Genomic DNA, 21,679 nt, shown 5'->3' with positions numbered 1-21,679 from the left:
AATACATGTCTTCTACATCAATATTTTAAATTAATAGGTCATAAAATAAATTTTAGAATTACATCCAGCCTTATATTTAATGCAACTGAATAGGATAGGATAGGATAGGATAGAATAATAGAAGAGTAGAATAGAAAATATTAGAGTTACAGCATGTGAGAGAGACAGGTTTTTTTTTCAAGGTTTTGTTTCAGTTGTTTATAGATTTATGTAAATGTGCGCTAGGTTTGATATAAAATGTCTTTCTTGCTATGGGTTGCCACTGAAAAGTTTGAAAAACACCAATTCCTTCAGATAGGTTAAGACATCTGTGTCATGGACTCCTATGTCTTCTGTTCTCCAGATTCAATATCCCAGTGTTCTTCAGTACTTGCCCATTTGTTTCTAGTCCATTTCCTACTTTGGTCTCTCTTCTCTGACTAGGCTCTCTCTTGAATGTTCCTCTTGAAATGGAAGGCACAGAACCTCCCAGCTAGGACAGGACTGGGGGACCAGGGTACAATACACATGTTGGGGCAGGAAGAGAGGCAGGAGTTCTCCCTGCTTCAGTGTTTGCTAAGTCCTCAGATGCCTTCAGCAGTGGAGCACCAAGGTCATTGACCCTATCACCAGAAAGCTTCCAAGAAGGTGTTTGTGGGAGACGTGGATTCAAAAATACATAGTGCACAGCTGCTCTACCAGGTTTCAGGGTTGTACCAAGAGAGAAAGAAGACCACCATCCTGTGCACTCCAGGCCCACACACAATTATTTTTTTTAAATCTTTTATTTATTTATTTATTTTTATATATTTATTTTTGGCTGTGTTGGGTCTTCGTTTCTGTGCGAGGGCTTTCTCTAGTTGCGGCAAGCGGGGACCACTCTTCATCGCGGTGCACGGGCCTCTCACTGTCGCGGCCTCTCTTGTTGCGGAGCACAGGCTCCAGACGCGCAGGCTCAGCAGGTGTGGCTCACGGGCCCAGTTGCTCCGTGGCATGTGGGATCTTCCCAGACCAGGGCTCGAACCCGTGTCCCCTGCAGTAGCAGGCAGACTCTCAACCACTGCGCCACCAGGGAAGCCCTCACACACAATTATTATCTCACTGAATCTGTGAGTTATGCAGTATCATTTTCACCTCATTTTACAACAAGAAAACTGAGGTTTGGAGAAAAGATAAGAAACTTCTTGATGTATTTTAGGACTGTCATAAAACTTGCAATAAATGGTCATCAGACAACTTGCAATGTGCTATAGGTGACAATGGTGGTAGCTCTCACTTAAATAGCACTTCGTTGTTTCAAGACAGTCTCATATCCTTTATTCCAATCATCCAGGGGTATGTGCAGGGTCCATGATAGGGTTCCTATCTTCCAGATGAGAACATGGGTCCAGGGAGATTATGTTACTTGTCCAAGACCACACAGCTAGAAGGTAGTACAGCTACCTCTAACTTGGGTCGCAACTCTAAATCCAATGCTATTTTCGTGGGCCTCTCTGCCTAATGCTGACAGTTTTACCCAGACCTACTGAAGCAAACTACTCTTTATCTTCCCTGGTCTGGAAATTTACAAAGAGATTCTAGGATGCTAATGCTCTATCCAGCTATCTTGTTATGACCAAGATGGCATTAGCCTTTGTGACTCTAGAATAAGATGGATTCTTCCCGTAAATGGCCAACAAGTTGGGGCCAAGTTGTAAACATTATTTACATCAACCTCAGACAGCAGCTGAATCTGTAGTTGGGGTGCCAGGGAATATATGAGAAAATCAGGCAGCCTTAATCTCTGCAGCATGTGTGAGGAAATAAAGACCACCTTGACTGATGGTTGGCTTGATACGTCTGAAGAGGATTAAGTCTGGCTGCAACAGAAATGGCTGGGAAGCCAAAGTGAAGAGAACTCGATGAGGTATGGCCTTCAAAGTTTAAACTTCTAATCTCCAGGGACCAGAGTGACTTTGTAAGGAATTCAAGAAGAACGCAATTCGCTCAACATATAATAGGATCCTGAAATCCTAAGAATGTTTTCCTGAGGCCAGAAAAAGGAAAGAAGTGTACTGGTGCCCACTGTGGGATGACTGAAGTCTCAGGCAGACTGTGGCAGTGCTGCTTTGATAACTCAGTGCTACAGAGGTATTGCAGGGTTGATGACATTTGCAGGTGTTGACACCTACCCAAACTCATCTTCTAGCTTAATAGATAGAAGCAAGCAGCTAAACATATCCATGCATTCATCCAAACTAGCAGACTGGCAAAGTCAGGCCCAGCAATAAATGGAGTTTAATTTCTGGAATTTAACTTTAAATACCGTCACTGGATTTTTTAGGTGATTCTCTGACCCCCCCCCCAATCCCTGCCCACTGTTTTTCTTCCTTTAGGGGTTTGTCTTTTGATAATAAGCTCTACTTGCATTTGCAAAATATAAAAAGTGAACTTCCAGATGGACTTCTTAAAGTGCAATCCAAACATGAGGGAAACAAGAAATCCAAAAGTCAAAGGCGAGTGGGAGGTTTTCTTCCCCTCCAAATCTCTGGGGAGTCCGATTCATTCAGCATGTTCACATTCTGGTTTAATTTCCATTTTCTATAATAAGAGATGAAGATGTAATATGTCAATGTTGATGTATCAGAGAGATGATGAATTCCAGGCTAAAACACGGCGACATCTGCTTGGAAACGAGATGGAAGAAATTAAGATGCTTACCATGATTATTTTCCTCCCGAGCAAATTTATAGTATCTTTGGTCTCAAGGGCAGAAATTCCAGACAGATTAGCTTTTCATCTCCTAGGTAACTCTCTGAACTGCATAGCTATAGAAATTCTTTGCTTTAACATTGGGTGTCCTTATTAGGGAAATATCTTAAATTCTGTGCCAACAAAGAAACTCATTGACTACTAAGCAATAATCATGAAAAAATTTATGACACGGATTACAAACAGGTGCTCCAAACAGAACAAAAGCTGGGGTTATTCACCACTTGGACTAACTGGAAAACATTATTTACATCTAGCACAGTACATTTTATGCTTTTAGTAAATATTTTTTCTGGGCTATGTGTCCTCATATTCTAGGGAGGGTAAGTTTGCTTAAGTACCAGAGGGAATTGGCGAATGTAAACAGAGCTATATAATAATAATAGGTGCTAGAGCACTAGAATTGCCTATACTGTACTCATTCATAAATTAATCAACAAAAATGTATCCAGTCTCTACTACATGCCTGTGTCCAGCTCTGGAGATGCAAAGATAAATACAATATGACCTCTACTTAGTTCAAAATTTGCTTTATTTACTTTTTACAAACATCTTAGGAAGCTGTGCAGGCATAAGCATGTCCATTTCATAGATGAGGAAGCTGAGGCTGGGTGAGGTCACATTCCAGGAAGTACCAAAGTCAAGACTGGTACCCCAACCTTCTTTCTTCAAGTCCAGTGCTCTGCCCACTCTCTCACACACTGGCATGATTGAGATGAGACCCAAAGGGGGTTTGGATGACCCAAGGGCAACCATTGAGGGCAACCTCAGTGCCTGAGGACATCAAAACTGGCTTTTGACCCAGTATTAACATCCCAATGCATTCCATTTTCATTTTTTATCCAGATGTTTAGCACCGTGTGGACACACCTATGGTTTCAATCATGACTAAGCGATACTTTGCAGGAATTACTGAAATGCTCATTGAAAAACTGTTCTCTTCTAATTGCATTTTGAAATGATCCAGTGGGGGAAAGTGTTTGGCCCTTTTTGAAGCGGTTTCTCTCAGAATTTAAGCAACAGGAGTTGTAAAATATTCCCCAAAATATTGCTTGGCATGACAACCTCTTTCAACACAAATGAGCCATTGATAAAAAGGAATTTGTTAAGAGAGACAGGAGTTGGGGTGAAGCTCATTAGTCACTTGGTTGCCAGGGAAGCGAAGCTGCCAGAGAAGCCTGGATTGAAGATGAACACGGGGGGTGGGGACCTGAGTACGCAGGTCATTTGCAGTCAGTAGGGGGCAAAGAGGACATTTTATACCCTTATTAGGTACGATTGATTTGGTTTTTTTATACTGGCGGAATCAATATGACTACTCCAAAATAACCATGATGAAATGGAAACAACACAATAAAATGGAAATGATTTGGGGTCAGAAAAACCTAAATTGGAGGATTCTCTTACCTGTTAGTTGTGTGACTTTGGGCAAATCTTTGAACTTCTCTGAACTTCCATTTCCTCATCTCCAAAATGAAGATAATCAATCCTATCTCATAGGATGATGAAGGATTTGAAAGCACTTTTTAAATTATAAAACAGTATGTGAATCCAAGTTTTCCTTTTTTATTTACAAAAAAAATTCAAATCCAAATACAGTGTTGAACATCTCTCTGTGCTCAAATATTATTCATCACCAATGCACTCTAACTTCCAGCTGCCCCAGCCTTGGTCACACTCGTGCTGCATCTGTCCTAATAATGTACATTCAGAGTGCCTTCTGTGGGTGTTTCCCAAGGCTTCAGTTCTGTGATCACAGGCCTGAGAATGTTTGCTGCATCTCTGATTTGAGAAAGCAAGCCCTTCGATTAGTTTTCTAAGCACCATTACACAAAAGGCCACACAGAGACTACATTCAGATGTCTGACGGCCATCTTGAGCTTGACTCTTGATTTCTAACCTCTCCAGCATGTTCCTTCACTAGTTCCTCGCACCTTAGCAGACAGCAACTCCATTCACTTTTCCCCATCAATGTCCAATCCATCCCCCAGTCCTGTCATTTCTGTCTTGAAATACATCACTCATACAAGCTCTTCTTGCCTCCTCCACCAGGGCCACCCTACTCCACCCCACAAGTACCCTTGTCTGGAATACTGCCAGTCTTCACTGGTCTTTTCCACCCTTACCCCTTTACAGTCTATTATTCCTGCAGCAACCAGAGTGACCCTTTAAAGATATAAGTGAGGCCAATCACAGAGACCCTTTCCTAGCTCATTAAGAATAAGGGCCAAAGTCTTAACCAAGGTCTACAAGACCCCAGCTGAGCTGATCTGGCTTCCCACTACCTCTCAACTTCATTTCCTTCTGTCTGCTCACTTCATCCAGCCACTTTGGTGCTCTAGTCCACCAATACCCTCTTGTTTCGGGAAAAATTTGTGCTTGTCATTCCCCTTGCATGGATCATTTTTATCCCAGATGCTCACGTTTCATTTTTTTCACTTTACCCAAGATTCTGCAACAAACATCATTTCCTTGGAGAAATAATCTCCTGACCTCTTCTGCTGCTTACTGTTCTTCTTAGCACTGACTTATATTATATTATGTTATATTATACCATATTATATTATGCCACACCATATTGTATTATATTACTGTTTAGTGTTTGTCTCCCTACTGGAATATAAGCCCCACAGGGGCAGGTATTTGGTCTCTTTCATTTGTTGCCATATCACCAGCATTTAGATTAAATCAGTACACTGTAGATGCTTTCAGAGGCTGTGTGACACATCCTTGAAACCATCAGGAGACCAGAGCTGCCTTTCAATTGCGGGCATACTTAATCCAGCTTGGTCGATGGTATAATCAACAGTTTAGAGAGAACCATGTATCAACCAAAAGGTATTCTGCCTGGAGCTGAGGAATAAGGAGTGACTGAAGAGTGCGAAAGTCCTAGCTCACAGGAGTTAAGTAACTTGCCCAAACTTACAGCTAAAATATAGAAAAACTAATATTTGAACTGAAGGGGCTGAGAACATGCCACCCCAAAATATGCCACTTTGGCATACTGATTATTCTGAGCTGAAGGCACATGCAGGAGGGGTTCTCTGACCTCCCCCTTTTGACCTAAAAACAGGTTATAAAATTTCCTGTAAGCAAGGTGACCTCCCTGCACCAGGAAGAGAACATTCTTATCACCAGGTGAGTTGACACCAAAATGGATCTGTACAAACAAACCTACTAAAATAATCCTTATATTCCATTAGTTTCCCCAATATATTTCCTAGTCACTTTTCCACAACTCACTGCCCCTAGAAGCTTAAATGCCTTTTCCTTTGTCTTGTCACTTTTCCACAAATTTATCATTCCTTGTTTAAAAGGGTATATAAGCTCTTGGTTCTAAGAGCTTCTTAGGGTCTTCATTTTTCTTATGGAGGCTCCCATGTACATGTAAAAATATCAAATAAAATTTGTATGCTTTTCTCCTGTTAACCTGTCTTATGACAGTTTAATTCTCAGGTCCAGCCACAAAACCTAAGAGGATAAAGGAGAAGTTTTTCCTCTCCTATAGTACAATACTATAGACAATGCTACCTCCCTAATGCATTTAAACTGAATTGAACGTTCCTGCAGTAGCCCCCAGATGTAGGTGAGTTGGACCTCTGAGTTAGTTCCTGCAGTATGAAAAGACACCATAGAATTTCTAGAGCTGATAAGCAGAGACACTGAGCCTGGACAACGATGACCACTCCAGGGACCTCTGGTGGCTGCTACCTCTGACACCCAGGAAGCTGTGAGAAGTGTAGCCTCCTCTCAGGCCCTAGGAGGGTCTCCAAAAAGAAGAGTCCAGCCTATTGGTCCAGCCTGAGCAGGTATCATGGAATTCACCCAGAGAAAAGGTGAACTTTAGCTTGATTAATGATTGTGAAATTCTGGTGTTTGGTTCCTAGGGACTGCTTCTTTCCTCTAATTCTCTTGAAATCTCTCAGCTATGAAAGCTGGTCACCAGGAAAAGGTTTGTAAATATCCCTCAAGGGGGCTGTCCTCTGGGCTAGAGACAACGTCCTGACTCCAGAGGCTTACCAGGTCCTCTGAAGTTGGCAGAGGAGATGGGTCAATGTTTGGCCACATATCTAAGGAAGGAGATGTTTTCATGCAGGCACCACTAAACCTTGATAAAGGCACTTCTCGCCTGTCTTGTGAGAGGCTGGGTCCTGTCCCTTCTGTAGCTCCCAAATCCTAGCGCACTCTGATGTGAACTGTCTTCACCAACGACAGAATAAGTGAAAATCCTCATCAAGACATTTTGATCTCATACAAATATCAGTTCTTATGATCTCCAAAACTCTCTCACTGTGTTTTGCACAGGCATTACCTATAACCAACGATATTCTTCTCTCCAGAGCATGCTGAGAGAGAAAGCTACTTTACTGAAGATTGTTTCTTTGACATTCACGCTCCAACAAGGATAGTCTCTTCTGGGCCTAATTTGACTTCTTTATGTGCCAAGAGGAAACTTTCTATCTGAAGGGCAGGCATACAGATAACTGAAGAGCCTTTAGGAGGTACTTTATAATTTCCTTGAATTTCCTAGAATGTTTGGAGAATAATGTGTATTGATTAGCTGTCTCTTTCAAAATGCTTAAACTTCTCCTATCCTTTCATTTTTTTTAAGGGAATTAACAGTGAAGAGAAAAAATAAGAACATACCGACTCACTCATCCATAAATTTCCATGAAATGTAACAGAGTCCATGCAAGGACAGTGGAAGCCAAGCGGCTATTCCTGATGAATTTGGAATTGAGGTCATGGAGATAAGAGAGATGGCAGTGATTCCTTGAGACCATGTTATAATCTGAATCTGACACTAGGATGGCCAGCGTGGTGACTGCACGGCAACTTCAGGAGGCAAGAGTTGAGATCAGGGGCACGTAACCTTCAGCTGCCCGGCACAAAGGGAAGTGGAGTTCTGAGCATACCACAGACCTAGTCCGTGTCATTTAACATGCAGAGCGTGACACTCCTAGGGCAATGTTCTCATTGAGAATTCTGCTTCCAACCAATGAACTGGCACAAAATAAAAAAATTAAAGCTATGACCAATGATGTCACATAATAGCAAAACAAGCAAGTCGGAAGGTTTTTTGTTTTTTTACTATAGTGCCCTATGTGCAGGGCTTCTGAATTTTTTTTTCCTCCAGCCTAGACCTTACCTGGTCACTCCAGGGGATCGACATGTTAGCATAGTGAAGACTACACATTCATGACACATTAATGAGCCATGGCTGAAGTTTTGCTAATGGAAAGAGCACTAGATTTAGAGATAGGAGACCTGGGCTGTATTCCTGATTGTTGCTACTAGCTGCATAACTTTGCACAGATCACCTAATTTTCTTAGTCCTGTTGCTACATCTATAGAATGCAAAACCTGGAAAATATAAAGGACTAATCTTATGAAGTAGGCATTATCATCTCCATGTTACAGGTGAGGAAACTGTGGCCACGCAGTTAATAAGGAAAAGAACCAAGGCAACGTAAGATTTTTCAGATTACGTTTCTAGTGTCTGTCTACACCATGATTTCCTGAGCTGGCCTTGACCAAGAAGGAAAAGGAGTGATCAGGAGTGGACTTCACAGCATGAGAAGCCTAGGAAGGGGTGTTGACAGAGAGGGGAAAGAATGGCAGCGAAGCTATTGCTTATCCACCCAACACTCAAGTCCACTCATGCTCTTACCCCTTGGATACACCCTCTGGCTTCTAAGGTGAGGAAAAGGCCAGTCCTTAAATCTCTGAGGACCAATGCAAGTGGACATGCCTCACAAGTAGAAACAAAGGCCTGGAGTCCATTCAAGGGACTAGAGCCTTTGATTTTACGTTAAATGCATTTTATATTTAATGTACTGTGAGTTAACTAATTAATTAATGCACAGAGCATTAAGAGTCTCACCTTAAACTTCACTGAGCCCAGTTTTGAGTGTGAGGTAGCAAAAAATAACAGCTCCTGAAACCATTTTCTCTTTTTTTCAAGGTGTCCTTTAGGGAAGTTGGAGTTACAACAAAGGGAGTAAAACAGTTTGCTTTGGTCTTCTTTCCAGCTTTCCTGTAATTTCTGGGTCCACCCTCAGTGCCAGCAACAGCCCCACCTCCTTTCCTCTGACAAGTCTCAGTCACAGCCTCATCTCCTAAGGGAGGCCTTCCCTGGCTGCCCCCAGATTCAGGGGACCTCTTCAGTGTTCCCACCCAAAGCACCAGGAATCTCTCCTCTACAGCATATCTCAACACTTCTACTTGTTCCATTAAATTTTGGTAATTATTGGTTGAGTGTCTGTCTTCCTGAGAGACTCTGAACTTCTTGAGGACAGTGACCATATCTGTTTTGTTCACTCCTGAGTCCACAGAGCCAAGGGCAGTGCCTGGCACACAGCAGTAGGTGTTGGCTGAACCGCGCCCTGTTCATTAGTTTCTCCTTCCACCCCAAGGTCTGAATCACTTACCACCAAGAGCTATTCACAGAGCATGCATGATGTGCGGCATCGTGTTGGGTGACGTGGAGCCCAGGAACTCATCTCCACTCACGGAGTGAGCTGGCGCTGAGCCAAGAGGCAGCCACCATTGCGGCATCTTGGAAACAACACTGCATTTGTAGTCAGGACACCCTGCTTCACACTTGTTTCCCCATCTGTAAAACAGGAATACAAACACCTAACACACCTACCTCACAGAGTTGTTCTGAAGATCACATGAGAAAAATAAATGAGAGAAATTTCTATATCATGCAGCATCTTACCGTGAATGCCCAATTTTTACAAGTGGCATGAGAGGAAGGTGACTTCTCTTAACCCCCACAGCCGAGGTCTCTTGTGGCTCTCTTTATCACTTCCTCCTCTCCAAGCCCCTCACAGGTGTGTGTTCCCAGAGCTCTCATGGCCTAAGCCCTTATTTTACAGATGAGGAAACTGCAACCCAGACAGAGGAAGAAGTGACCTGCCCAAAATCTGACATGGAGTCAGAGGCAGAGCCAGGACTAGACCCTGGGCATCTGTGTCCTTTCCACCCATCCACCTTGGGCTGCCTCCTTCCCATGTCTCCTTGAGTCAATTTCCATACCCCTGGATGGCTCCTTCTGCCCCTTTTGAAACCATTCTTACCCTCACTACACAGACTACAGATACACAAAGGTGCCAGCTCAACTGTTTGTTAAACATGAGTTTAGTTGGGATGTATAGTTGTTAGAGGCCCCAAAATATTTTTGCCTAGGCCAGCTTGATCCTTAATACCCCTTCCATTTTCAATTCACTGATTATTTTAATGAGGCACCTTACCAGCATCCCCTCTTACTCTCTCCTTGCAAAAATAAACACATTTTTCCTCTATAGAAGAGAATTCTAGATTCACTGTTACCTGATCATTTCATGCCTGGGGAGAGGAGTCTAGCAGATCAAAGCCCAAGTCTGTGGAGCTGAGGTAGGGACAGGGAGAGGGGGATCACGAAGGAGGAAGGGTAAACAGTGCAATAACACCAACCGAAGTAATGGCACCCATTCATTGCACCTTCTATAGCAGTGCTGTGCTAAGCTCTTAGCCTGTGCTATTTTTGTTCTAAAAACAGACAGTAACGGGGTATACTATGTTGAATAATGCCCCCCTTAAATTCATGTCCACTTGGAACCTCGGAATGTGACCTTATTTGGAAATAGGGTCCTTAGAGATGTAATTAGCTAAGATGAGATCATACTGTAAAAGAAGAGAAAACAGAGACACAGACACACAGGAAGAACAGCATATGACTACAGAGGCAGAGATTGGAGCGATGCATCTACAAGCCAAGGAATGCCAAAGATTTCTGGCACCTACCAGAAGCTAGGAAGAAGCAAGGGAGAATAGTTCTCAAGAGCCTTTGGAGAGAGTAAGGGCCTGCTGACACCTTGATTTTTGTATTGCTAGCCTCCCAAACTGAGAGAGAATAAATTGCCGTTGTTTTAAACCATCTACTTTGTGGTAGCTTGTTACAGAAGCAATAGAGAACGAACAGAGGAAGTATTAAAACTCCCACAACCTAGATAAAGTTAGAAAGTGTTTCAAATCCAGCATCTTTGAACTTGATAACAACAATAGAAGGAAGGTGGGGGATTCCTGTGATTAGTCTCCATTTTATGGATAAGGCAACTGAGGCCAGAGATGTAAGACAAAATGCCACGGTCACATAAGAGTGAGCATTACAGCTGAGACATCCATTCCAAGTCAGACCCAGAGAGATGCTGTCCCAAAACACAAATACCCTTCCCACTGCCCATCCTTTGCTCCCTCCTCCGAACAGAGGGGGAAGATCATATGTCTTTCCCAGCATCATCTGGGGCAGGGCACACTTCACGAAAGCATGAGCTCTCAGGCTCCTCCAGCCCCTCAGCCAGGCCTGTTTCTGGGTGTCAGGCCAACCCTTCTTAGATCTAACTTCCTAATTCTGACTTGCAGGGACCAAAAGAGAATCCAAAGAACTCACAGATCTCTGGTAAACTAGGAACATAGACTTGATCTAGTAAGACAACATTGGACTACATTTGAAAAAAGTAGCGCGCAGTCAGCTTGTTATTTGGCCTTGAATGTGAAAACACTTCAACAAAAGTGGTTTCTCCTTATCATTAATTCTCCTAAAGAGAAATTTACCTAAAAGTCATCTCCCTTAAAGTGTTTTGAAAATTAGATGAGATTAAAACGAGGATGTTAAAATGAAATTAAGCCATTGTTTTAGGAGGCAAGATTTTAGCTAACTGACCTGGAGCCTTGAATGTCAAGCTGAAGAGTTCTAACTATTCTAGAAGCTACAGGAAAGATCATCAAAGGGCTGTGAGTCAGGAGTGATGTGCGCTCTGGAAAGGCTAACTTGGCAGCCATGAGAAGGATGGATTAGAGAAGAGACTGGAAGACAATTTGAGGAGGTTGTGGTAAAGGTCCAAAGGAGAGAGCTGAAGCCAGGACTGAAGCGGGAGGGGATGAATGAAAGGGCAGATCAAAGACACGTGGCAGATGTACAATGGCATTTACTCAGGGCTGATTGTGGGGAATCAAATGGGATAAAGCCTGGATTTTAACGGTCAATGAAAGTGAAAGGAGGAGAAGGAGCAAAGGTAGGCAGAAAGATGAGTCTGGTTTTGTCAACAAGGAGGCTGATGTGACCACGGGAACCCTGGCCAGTTACTTGAATCGTGGTCTTCCCATTTCTAGACTCTGTTTTAGTGACAGAAATATAAACTCCCATCTTATTTAAGTCATTGATATTTTGGGGTTTCTGTCTCTTGCAGTCAAATATAAGCCTAATACCAATATTGGGGCTCTTTCCCCACAACTACAATCTCCTTTGAAAAGATAACACTTCATCCCCAGAATGTTCATAGTTTTAAAAGAAGCTTCTTCTCCCTCTCAGAGTTCCCATATTCAACCTATCTTCAAAGCTTACAGTTTCTCCTTTGAAGATAACTTTTAGATCTGCCTTTCTAGTCTAGCATTCTTGAGGATGCTCTTGTCTACGTGACCACTCACCTGGTGCAGCATCCTCCTCTCCATCCCACCAATGCAGACACTGCTAATGGCCTGTCGCACACTGCCCTGACTGACAGCCCTACAACCTGCCCCAACAATTCCGAATGCCCCACCTGACTTTCAAGATCCTGCCAAATCTGGCTGTGACTGATGTGACATTATTTCCCACCTTTTACCAACATGAATTTTAGTTCTCATCAGGCCAGTCTTCCTTCCAAAATACTACACCCATTCTGAGCTCCACAATTCACTCTACTTATTCTACATGGAATAGCTTCTCACACTTCACTTGGCTACAGTGTGCATTTAGCTATCTCCATCTTTCAAGGACTTGAGCAAATTAGCCACCAGTTAGGAGCAGGTATGACTTGAACCAGGACAAAAATCCAGTAAGGCTACAGGCAAGCTCCCAGCCAGAGATCATAAGCAACTTGAAAGCAGAGATCCCGTCCAGTACCTCCTCAACATCAACCCCTTCCTGTAGTTCTGAGACAAGTGGTCAGTACTGAATCTGGAGAGATTCTCCAAATGTGGGAAGAAAAATAATGCAAAATGAAAGTGAAATCATTTAAAGATTTAGAGACAGATAACTAAAACTATGTGATAGGCTCCCCCACATAAATATAATTGGATCTAAAAACTAGAATCTACAACCTCATACCCTTTAGGATGGTTACCATCAAAAAATAGAAAATTACAAGTGTTGATGAGGATGTGGAGAAATTGGAGCCCTTGGGCACTGTTGGGAATGTAAAATGGTGCAGTCGCTGTGGAAAACAACGTGGCAGTTCCTCAAAAAATTAAAAATAGAATTACCATATGATCCAGCAATTCCACTTCTGGGTATATTTTCAAAAGAACTGAAATCAGGGTTTTGAACAGATATTTATACACCCGTGTTCATAGTAGCATTTATACACAATAGCCAAAAGTTGGGAAGTGTCCATTGATGGATGAATAGCTAAACAAAATGTGGAATATACATACAATGGAGTATTATTCAGTCTTAAAAAGGAAGGATATTCTGACACATGATACAACACGGATGAACCTTGAGGACATTAGGCTAAGTGAAATAAATCAGTCACAAAAAGACAAATAGTGTAATCCACTTATATCAAGTACCTTGAATGGGCAAATTAACAGAGACAGAAAATAGAATGGTGGTTGCTAGGGGCTAGGCGGGGGAATGAGCAATTATCATTTAGTGGGTTCAGAGCTTCTGTTTGGGAAGATTAAAAGAGTTCTGGAGATTAGCTGCATAACAATGTGAATGTACTTAACACTACTAAACTGTACACTTAAAAATGGTTAAGATGGTAAATTTTATGTTGTGTACTTTACATCAATTAGAAATAAATGTGTTTTTTAAAAATTAGAATTTACAGTATTTGGTGTTCAATTCTGGAAACACATGTGAATCACGTGCGGAACTGTTAAAACAAGACATTGATTTTTCCCTCCCCCTCCCTTTCTCCTCCCCTAGAGATAGTTATCTAATCAGTTTGAAGTAGAGTCTTGGATGATTCTAATGTGTACCTACAGGAATCACTAGCACAGGAATTAGGAAAAAAATGTCAGTGATCTCACACATACTTTATAGACATGGAGTCTTAGAAGAAATGTGTGAGAGCAACAAGAAAGAGCTTAGACTTCAGTTTAACATACCTGAGGTTGATTCCCACCCTATTACTTCCTAGCTTTGTGACACTGGGCACCTTATGCTTCAGTGCCTGGCAAAGTACTCAGTGTCTAGCCTGATGCCTGGCACACAGGAAGCTATCAATAAATACTAGATTAAAAAATAACACATCTCTCTGGGGGCATAATGACTACATTGTTACATTAGTCTGAGAATTAGCTACTAGAAACAATAAAGGTAAAGTCCCAGAATAGCACATGGCACACAGTAGGCATGCAATAAATGACAGATATTATTACAAATATTATGGAAAGACCTTCAGAGATCATTTAATTCAACCTTCTCATTTAGCAGATAAAAACACTGGGGACCAGTTAAGAGAAAGGATTCTTTACCCACGGTTCATTTTATTATATAATAGCCTTCCACGATTTAAACTTCTGTTCTCTGATGTTGCCTACACTAAGATTCCAAAAATCAACGTTGCTGTTCAAACCATCACTTATGACAAGAATTGGGATGTGTTCAGATAAGCCTGTAGGTGCCTTGCTCAGCAATGTTACATGGGCAGAATGTATCTCTTTATGACTATCTGTGGAACATCAAATCTGAGACTTGAGACTCCACAGGTCTGAGTCACTATGTATCAAAGGCAATTTCCCTGGGTTCCCTGGGGAGTAAATCACTTCTTGCTGGTTTTCAAGGGTTTTCTCTAAAATGAGGCTTCAAAGCTTCCAAACTGTCAAGACTTCAGTGACCTACCAACCAACTGTGGTGCCCCATGGCTCTCAGTTATTCACTGACAGCCCCTACAGAGTGTGGTCAGAGGGAGGTACTCAGACCACCGCTGGGGCCCATTAAAAATGAAGATTCCAAGACCCGAGGGTGCAATCCTGCAGCCTCCACTTTGCCAGACTCCCAGGTGACTCTTATGCATGTTAAAGTTGAGAATCATTGTCATTCCAGGAACCATCTGGCAGTTCATTCATTCCAGTGCTCAATATTTTACTGAGCAGGTACTCCATGCAGGCCCTGTCTTTGGCACTACAGACAAAGTCAAAGAAGACATTGTTCTTATCCTCAAAGAACTCAGAATCTGCTAGAGGACAAACAAACTACAGTTGATATAGTACACTGTGGTCATTCAATCATTTCATTTCATCATTCACCAAATAAATATCAAGAGCCCCCCACATTCTAGGCATAGATTCACATATAGAAAGGCTGTACGGTATAGTGGTTAAGCCATGGACATGGCACCTGCACTGCCTAGCTCTTATACTCACTATCAGCATGACCTTGGGCAAGTGACTTAACCTTTGTATGTCTCAGTTTCCTCATCTGTAAAATGGATACAATAATGACACTTCTCTCACAGGATGACCGTGATGATTCAATGAGTTAATAGATGTAAAGCCTGGAATAGTCTCCTGGCACATAGTAAGTGCTGAGTAGATTTCTATAGGAATCTAAGCTTCATGAAGGCCAGGATCTTTGTCCCTTTTATCCCTAACACGTAGAGTGGTACCCGCCACATAGTAGGCAATTACTAAATAATTGTTGAATGGATAAACAAATTTCTGTGGGAGATTGCCATCAACGTGGCAAACTGAGCTGTAATTAACTGATTCTTCTCCTCACTTTCAACACATATATGTTGAGAAATATAAATAAACATTTAAAAATACATATATGGTCTCAAAATAAAGATAACTCCCCAGATACTGAATAATCAAGGAAAGAAATCTCAAGTATAAGTGTAAGCAGAAGCTGGCACATTAGAAGTCTCAAAAATTGCCAACTCTAATGATGGTGGTGGTGATGATGGTGATGATGTTGATGCGGCTGCCTGAAGATGACAGCTGGATGAAGATAAGTCCTGAGAAGAATTACGGGGCACAGTCTTCCTAGACCAACTACGTGGGAAGTCATTCTTCTCCCTGCTTTTGCCTGTGATAAACATCACCCAGATATTTACCAAATAGACTTCAACTTCCATGAACGTGGAGCTACCTAGCTCATCTCTATCTCAGCTGTTCATCACATGATCACTGGATTTCATACACTGAACTAGTCTTAGAAATTTCCCTGAGACACTTTTTCCTGGTCCTGGGTCATCCATACACAAAGTTGTAAACTCACAGACGCTAATGTTTAGAAGAGACATAACATGTCACGAAGTTCAAACTCTCAGCCCGTGTTTCACTTCACTGCTCACCACAGCTGCTAAGGTTGCTCAGCCTACTGATCATCTCTAAGGAAAGGATTCAAACTTTCATGAGTTTGTTAGAAGAGATTAACATCGAGACTTCTTACAGCCTGCTATAACCTGTTCTAGCTCTAGCTGCTTGGGATACCAATCTATAAGGGATGATAAAACATTAGAAAAATAGTGATATGGCACCTGCAAACTCAGGTTTCTAAATGAATCCTTTAAATAACTGGCAAAATGTAAGTTGGACCCGCTGAAAACAACGTTAACACATTGGAATAGAAATTTTAAAAGTGTTCTCAACTGGCGTTAACCAATCCAAGGTGAGTATTTTCATTTTTTGCATGTGCAAAAAGTATACAGTGAAACTACTGGATACACCACCAACTCTGAGACCAGCCAGCTAAAACCAAATAGTACATAGTACAGTGCCGTTCACTGGGAATGAGTGATTCATTTTATTATTTAAAATGTAAACACTTGGCCTTTCTCACCTTCTGAGATGGCCCACACTCCATCTGTGGAGTGTGTTTCTCTCTAAGTAAACCTACTTCTTACCTATCACTTTGCCTCTCACTGAATTCTTTCTACGATGAGACATCAAGAACCTGAGCTTCATTAAGTCCTGAAACCAGATGTGTGATCTCAGTTGGAAGACTGTGGGTTTTGGCCGGGTTTGAGTCCCAACAGCGTGGGTTCGAGTCCCAGTCTGGGTTTTGGCCGGGTTCGAGTACCAGCAGTGTGGGTTCGAATCCCAGCGTGGGTTTTGGCCGGGTCTGAGTCCTGGCCGCGTGGGTTCAAGTCTCAATCTGAGGTGCACGGTTTCAGCTGGTGACCACGAAGGGACAGCGATAAGGCAAGAAAATGTTTGAGAGTTAGGTCTTGGTCCTACAGAGGCCCATGGGACGCCGCAAACCAGGCACACTGGGGAGGATGCTCTGCTGCTGTCTGCTCATTTTTGACTGGCGGGTCAACCCCGTGTACTTATGCACATCCAACCGCAGGTCCAGGACAGAACTGTTAATCTCTATACTCTTCTCCTTGACTCTGAGGTTTTTCTCCTACATTCTTGCATTCTTATTCATTCCTGCTCTATTTCTTTCTTTCTTCTGTTAACCCCAGAAGACCTGTGTGACCACCAAGGTGTACTTTTTATTGCTTTTACTCCCTTCCCTCTGACCCTTACAAATGCTGACCCTTTATCCCCAACTTATAGCTAGACCAATTCCTGCTCATCGTCAACACTGTTGGGGATGTCTTCTGTGACATTTTTTTGCGACTTTTTGGGCACTAACACCTGGCTGGGAGACTACCTTGGAAGGGACAGCATCTAAAATCATAAGTGCAAATCTTTTGACCAAATTGCGCAGTGGATTTTGACTTAAGAGTGGAATTTTGGATAGCCCGGGAGTTAGAGACGTCACCTCAGGCTTGTACGAAGTGGGTCAGGCTGCATCAATCCCAACCAATACCCCTCTGGGCTATATACTCTGGGATTGGGAAAGATGTGGACAACAGGAATTAAAAGGAAAAAACTTATTAGGTCATGTAATCAGGTTTGGCCACAATATGAGTTAGGAAATTTAAAATGGAGTGGAGTACCCTATATTCAAATTTTCATGGCCTTGTATCTAGTCAGTGGAATCCAAAAGGAATTTAAGGTGTGTATAGCTCAGAGGGATAACTCTAGGAAGGACACAGAGGACATTTTAACTGACCCACCCTACAGGGCCATGGATCCTGAACGTGGATCCCTCCTCCCCCGAGGTACAGGTCCTTTTGACTATGCATTTCATAGCTCAGTCTGCCCCAGACATCAGGCGTGAAATTCAGAAAGCAACTGCTGGTCTTCAGACTCCAGTGATTGTTTTGTTCCAATTGGCTTATTTGGTTTTCAGTAATAGGGATATGGCCAAAAAGACTGAACGCACCCAGAGAAATATGAAAAAGGCCCACATGATTGCAGTGGCTTTGTCCACTCAGAGACCACTAAAGGGGAAGCCGGCTTTTCTGGACCAATCTGGCCCTGGCAGACCACAAGGCCCATGGGTACCCATACAAGGCCAGGATACCCTGTGTGGACAAAAGGGCACCGGAGGGAGGACTGAGATCGACGTGCCCTTTGCATACAGCCAGGCACTGGGAGAGGGAGCGCCGCAGACGCCAGAGGGCGACGGGGGCCCCTCGGCCATCGATGGCTTTGCAATCAGAAGACTGAAGGGGCCCAAGGCCGAAAGTGGCTCTGCCTAGACATACCAACTACATAACTAATGTTGAGCCTTGGGTGGTCACTGATGTGGCGGGCCACTTGATAGAATTTCTTATAGACACTGGTGCAACCTTCTCGGTCTTAACCCAAAGGATTGGAAACCTTAGCAATCATAAGGAATATGTAATTGGGTTGTCAGGGAAGAGACACAGGCACACTTTCCTGGAACCCCTTTTGTGCAAGAACAATGGCCAGCTGTTTTTACATTCCTTTCTGTTTGTGCCTGACTGTCCCATCCCTTTAGTGGTAAGTGATTTATTAACTATGTTAGGGGCCACTCTGTTTCTTGAGGGGCAAGGGAACCACCCTCATCACCAAGTGGTTCTAACAAAAAGCAAAAAGGAACAGATAAAATCTGAAGCTAAAATAGAAGCCATAGTAGACCCTGGAATGTGCAATATCGAGGTTCTGGGCTTAGCCAAAGATATCCAGCTGGTGATTATTAAGTAAAAAGGGTTACATAGTGTCTAAATATAAGGTACAAATTTCTTAAACCTAGGGAAGATCCTCAAAAATGTTTGTAAGTAGATTATCAAAATAGGAGGCCACTGGTCTGACTAAACTGACCATAGCTGATACTCAGAGCCTGATAGGAATTTTGGAAGAGGCCTTCTGCCCTAAGCTAAATGAGGAAAAGTAAAACTTTCCAACATAGGTGAATGGGTATGTCAGTCCTTCAATATCATTGAGGTACCCACCCAATTCTTTGACAAAGAAAAAAAAAACTGTCCTTGTTTGACAAATGTAGTCTTTATAGGACCAGAGGTGTGGCTCCAAAAATAATCCAAAACCCACCAATCCTTTTACCGCTCCTCAAACCTCCCCTATTTCTCTTAAGAGGCTTGTAAATATTAAACAAAGGGGAAACAAAGTCATCCTAGGAGGAACTTGCCTGTACCTTTGAGATGCAAATGTCCTATCTGGTCTTCTCAGGAACTCTTCTCTCTGCCATCTTTTTAAACTGCAAATTTTGAGAAGAGGGTAAAGTAATTTAGAACTTGACTTGTCAAGGATAAATAGAAATCTTAAGTGTCTCGTCTGTAAACCCTAGTAAAAAGGATTTAGCCATCTAGGTAGGCGACCTTGATTTGTTCCATCTGCTAGAAGCCCAATTTGAATCCAACCCCTTGTAACTGATGGCTTTTATGTTGTACCTGACTTAGGGCTGAAATTTTGGAATGGGAACTATGAGGCCTCTGTGTTTGTTTGTGTGTTCATATGTATCTATATGTGCGTTGTAGGTATATGGTATTGCCAAAAATTAATTCGTAAAAGAGCTCTACTTAATTGGTTTTTAAAAATTAAGCCCTTATGTAAATACTCAGAAATAGAAAACAATCTGGCCAGAATAAATTTCAGGTTCATGTCATCTGGAAAATATTCAATACTAAACTGATATCTGATATTGAAGTTGGCTTAAGCTTGTTGGTTTGATTAATATAGACATGTTAGAGTCATCAATGCTAACTATATTACTTCTGTTGTACCTAGGTTTATTAGAGGTCAAATAAGACCTTATTCTATCTGTTACAAATTTGTCAACAAGAAAAGTAACTCAATGTGAAAAAAACTTTTAAGAAAAGTAAGATATGTGTTTTTAGTAAGAGAAGGTGTGAAGAATGAAAAATACTGAAAAGAGTTACGCATGTTCAGGGTTTTCTAAGATTGGATTGAACTTAGTTGGGTAAATGGATTTTGTTAGGAATGGGCTAGAACAAGACTGGATTTGGTTTCTTCCTCCAAAGTATTCTTGAAATGCTGCTTTTAACAACAGATTGTGTGAGTTTCTTTGCCTTTAAGTGACTTGTATTTGCTTTTGAGCTCTTTTGTAACTTTGGTTAAGGAATAAGTATTGTTTCACAGTGACCTATGATCTTATTTGACCAAGTGTTTTAAAACTTTTTGACAAACTTCCCAAATATCAAATTTTAATTAAGCTTCTTTTGATTTCCAGCTAACTTTAGGGTACTTTATAGGTCCCCTGAGGTATCTTAAAGAGAAATATATAACTAGGATTATTTGGTATGTTAAATGTAATCATTCGTAATTCTGGTTATTGTGACCAAGTTTCTTTATCGATTACACTGTAATCAGATGTTTAACCATGCCTTTTAAGTCTTTTGTCATTTATAGATATTTTTGTACTCAGATGCTGTTACAAAGAGTGCTTCATCATCAAGGAGATTCATAGAAAGGCTATGGAAACAATTACAACAGTTCCACACCAAGATGATGGCTATGTGAGGATTCCAGCCCCTACTGACTTAAAACAAGGAGCTGCCCGGCCCCTGGGGCCCCTAGATCAGGCATCCAGAGAGTTTTACTCCCTGACAGACAAGGCCGATGACCCTACTCAGCCTTGAAGCAGTTACGGAAGACAGACCATCACCCTTCTGCTTCCCATAAGAATATGGGAGTAAAATCTCTGAGGGGGGAATAAAACAGGAGGGAAGGAGGCAGGGCACAACCTCTGAAAGAATGACATAGCCCGAGGACATGACATAAACTCATCAGAACCAAATGGGTCTAAGATGGCAGACAAGTCAACTTCCACTAGACCTTGAGCCTCAGTATACACTCACATCAGCAAGCTAAATGACACACCCACAGGCGCCATGACAGTTCCAAGACCGACCATAAGGATCAAAAAGTGGGCGGTGGCCCAATTCCTGGAAATCCCTGCCCCTTCCTAAAATAGCTGGATACTCCTCCAGCTATTTTAGCCTATGAAAATAGCACTCATTAGCCTATGAAATTACCCAGTTCTAAAAAAACTGACAACCCCATACCCTGGTGCCTTTCTCACTTTCTAGATGGCCCACACTCTGTCTGTGGAGTGTGTTTCTCTCTAAATAAATCCACTTCTTACCTACCAAAAAAAAAAATGTAAACACTTTAATATACCTCCCCCAAATCTATCTGATTCTGAACAATCATAATTCCTAGACAATTCTAAATAAATAAAAATGTTAGGATACATTGAGTAGTCTTTCATTTTTAACATAAAGAGGCACACCATTTTTACTATCAGAAAATCAGTTTCTCCCTGAACCTCCTAAAATATTAAATATTTAGAGATTCTCCTCTTCAAAAGCGCCCACATGTCTCTGTCTAGCCGTCGTTCTGTCATTGCAAACACCCTCTCATTACCTGCCTCCAGCCCCCCAAACATCCATACCCATGCTTGGTCGGCCTCTGAAAACCAACTTTGCTTCTAGACAGTCAAGGATTCCTGCAGGAAAGGTAACTATTGGGTGACCTCAGTTCCCCTTCCCACTGGCAGAGGCAGCACAGTACACTGACTAAGCCCCAGGGTCAGTCTACCTGGGTTTGCTTGCTGGTTGGAGAATGC

General features: G+C 42.1%; 1 long non-coding RNA gene across 1 annotated transcript; it reads right to left on the bottom strand.

Annotated features, from left to right (window-relative positions):
• Positions 1-756: 756 nt before the first annotated feature.
• Positions 757-19,290, bottom strand: LOC103000445 (uncharacterized). Its single transcript, XR_452439.2, has 3 exons — positions 19,226-19,290; positions 9,162-9,346; positions 757-2,559 (listed from the first exon to the last, which is right to left on the bottom strand). It is a non-coding gene; the product is annotated as an uncharacterized LOC103000445 (long non-coding RNA).
• Positions 19,291-21,679: the final 2,389 nt, after the last annotated feature.

This window comes from Balaenoptera acutorostrata, unplaced genomic scaffold (genome assembly GCF_949987535.1).
Source record: "Balaenoptera acutorostrata unplaced genomic scaffold, mBalAcu1.1 scaffold_1287, whole genome shotgun sequence".
Lineage (NCBI taxonomy): Eukaryota > Metazoa > Chordata > Mammalia > Artiodactyla > Balaenopteridae > Balaenoptera > Balaenoptera acutorostrata.
This window is presented reverse-complemented; position numbering and strand designations above follow the sequence as displayed.